Here is a 3,588-nt window from a genome sequence, read left to right as displayed (position 1 = left end):
TTAGATATTATTTATAAGTCTATTAAAAAAATATATATACTCTATTATTTAATAATTATAGTTAAAAAATTCGTCATTGAATGAATTTATTTCTGATAGATCTTTTTGAATTTTAAATTGTACAAATATTGTGTGTGAGAGGGAGAGGGAGAATGAAAGAGAGATAGAGAGAGACAGAGAGAGAGAGAGAAAAAGAGAGAGAGAGAGAGAGAGAGATGCCATAAGAAACAAAACTTTTGTAAATTTTACATATATATATATATATATTTTTTCTTGTTCGATCAATCGATTTGTTTGTTTTTATGTGTATATATATATATATTATATTATATTATATATATATATACATACAGATGTAATTTCCTACATAGTTGTTTTTCTAGGAAAAGAAAAAAAAAGAAAAAAAAATATTAAAAAAAAAAAAAAAACAAAAGTTAAAATATTATTTAATCGAAATAATAACTCGCTGGCGCGTCTCTTATTCGAAGAAAAAAGAAAAGAAAAGGGGTCGTTCCCCGTTTTATTTATAAGTGCATATATATTTATTTTCGTGTACCATTAGGAATATTTTATGTTTAGTGGGGTCTTTCGCAAACACTTCGGGATATAAACTAAATTTATGTAAAAATAAAAAATGAAGAGAAAAGAAAGGAAAAGGAAGAAGAAAGAGAAAAGAAAAAAAAAGTATACTATATATATACATATATAAGAAAACACTTTTCTTGCGTTTTCATACATGTCAATATAAAATGGCGACATTCACGAGAGAAAGCGCATCAGCAACAATCGCCCGTAAAATATAAAGAAAACAAATAAAATAAAAATTATGTACATACGTTTTTCGTTGCGTTTGCGAGTAAACAGGCGGATAAAAGAAAAGTCTAAAAGAAAAAAAAAAAAGTAAATAAATAAATAAATAAATAAATGAATAGGAAAAAATATTGTAAAAGACTGTGTTGTTTAATAAATGTATCGTTTTTTCTTGCTACAAGGAAAAGAGTATACAATTTCCTCTACCCTCACTTTTTCGTGTTAAAAATCATGTTCCCTTCGTTAAGTAGAATCTTTTGCAGATATTTTGAACCAGTACTACATGTATACCAACCGAAATTATTTAAAAACGAAAAAAGAAACAAAAAGAAATGAAAGCATGAAAAGGAAAAAAGAAAAGAAAAGAAAAAAAAAAGAGAGAGAGAGAGAATGGAATACACTTGGAATCGCATCAGCGACCGAGTGTAAAATAAAAGAAAAGATAAAATAAAAATAAAATTGAAATAAACATCGTTTGCATGCGCGTACGTTTTTCGTTGTGTTTGCAAATAAACACGTGGATAAACAAAGGAAAAATAAGAAAAGGAAAATAATGTAAAAGACTGTGCTGTTTAATAAATACATCGTTTTGTCTGGTTGCCAGATAAAAGAGCATGAAATTTCGACAGTCCAAAAACTTCCACATTAAAAATCACATTTCTTTCGTTAAGTAGAATCCTCAGCAGACATTTCGAGCTGCACACGTATATGAAATTATTTAAAAACGAAAAAACAAAAAGGTAAAAGTAAAAAGGAAAAAAAAAAAAAAGGAAGTGACGGCATGCACGAGAGATATCGTATCAGCGACCGACTGCAAAATAAAATGAGAGAAAAAAAAAAAAGAAATAAAAAATAAAACAAAATAAAAATCGCGTATATGCGTTTGCGTATTTCGTTGCGTTTGCGAGCGGACAGGAGGATTTAAAAAAAAAGAGAAAAAGGAAAAACAATGTAAAAGACTGCGTCGTTTAATAAATGCATCGTTTTTTTGTCTTCTCTGTTCTTTTTTTCTTTTTTTTTCTTTTTTTTTTTTTTTTTTTTTTAGTTACTAGAGAAACAGGATATGAAATTTTCGCGTTAAAAATCAAATGTATTCTTTCGACTATCAAATGATAAATAGATACGTGAGAAAGATATTAGAAGAATCGATTAATCTGGAAATGATGACTAAATCGCAAACGAATGACGTACTTTTGATATCTAATCGTAATGTTAAGTATCATATTCGATATGGGATTTGTAACATTAAATCTTTTTCAGAATTTTTCATTTTTCTTAATCGTTCGTTTCTATCCTTGAACTTTATTTAAAATTTTATATCGATATCTAATGAGGAAATTAATATTTATTTTAAAAAGGAAAAATAAGAAATGAAGTGATATATTTCTTTGACATATAGTTGCAACGAATGTTTAACGAAATAAATTTAAATGTAAAGTAAGTTTCGTATTGATCGCACACACATAAGACGTTGATTACAAAAATGATTTATACAAAAAAAAAAAAAAAGAAAGAAAATTATTTTCAAATAATGCGAATTCAAATTTTGTGAAATTCTACACAAAGAAATTATTTCTTAAGAATAAATATATATACACATATATATATATATAAATACATATATATATATATAAATATATATACGTATTTATATAAATATATATACATATAGCTATTAATTTTTTCTATGCTTGTTATTCTAAAAAAAAACAAAAAAACATGATAATAATTATTTTCAAATAATACAAATGAAGAAAATCAAAATTATATATATATATATATATATTTGCATTTAGACCACTCTCGTTATCATCAACTTATATATGTATATATATATATACATATACACACACAATCATAGTTCACTTAATACTAGTCATTCATTCGATTAGTCTATAAACGGAGTTGACTAACTGAGTACAGTGAAACGTTTTCGACTAATCGGCTAATAGGGTTCCACGGTGTTAGTTGAATAAGATTTTTTGTCGTTTAATCTATTCGACCGTGTAAACGGTTAATAATCGGTCAACTACACGATCAGGACACAAGAATCTATATAGCGATAAAAGCATGACACGAGAAAGAGAGAGAGAGAGAGAGAGAGAGAGAGAGAGAGAGAGAGAGATAATATGTAATAAAAACTTTTATCGCGACGTAGTAAATTCTACATAAGATTCGTTTCTACATTCCTCTATTAATTGCTTCGTTAAAATTATTTATTACGATTGTGAGAAAGACATATTCGAACATTTTTCTAACTTTCTCAAGATGATAAATAGTAAAAGAAAGTAAAAATGGAATATATCGTATCAAATTTTTTCAAACGATTTAACAAAGTCCAATCGTACGATCAAGTAATAATTTAGGTTATCGTCCGATCTGCTTCAAAATGAATTTATTATATATATATATATATTTTTCTTAATTATTAATTATTAAATATTGATTCTTAAAATTATATATATATATATAATTCCAATAGAAAATTTTATTAAAACATTTCTATCACATTCATTGAAAGAAAAAAATATGCGAATACGAATTTATATTATTATGAAATATTAATTCTTAAAATTCTACATAAACATATATATATATATATATATATATATATATAAAATTCCAATAGAAAATTTTAATAAAACATTTCTATCACATTCATTGAAAGAAAAAATATGAGAATACGAATACGAGGAAGAAAGAGAAATAAAAGAAAGAAAGAAAGAAAGAAAGAAAAGAAAGAGATACGTTTATAGCGAAGATCGTTGAAGAATAAAA

This window comes from Vespula pensylvanica, chromosome 1 (assembly GCF_014466175.1).
Source record: "Vespula pensylvanica isolate Volc-1 chromosome 1, ASM1446617v1, whole genome shotgun sequence".
NCBI classification, from domain to species: Eukaryota; Metazoa; Arthropoda; class Insecta; order Hymenoptera; family Vespidae; genus Vespula; species Vespula pensylvanica.
The sequence above is the reverse complement of the archived record's forward strand: the minus strand, read 5'-3'. Positions refer to the sequence as shown.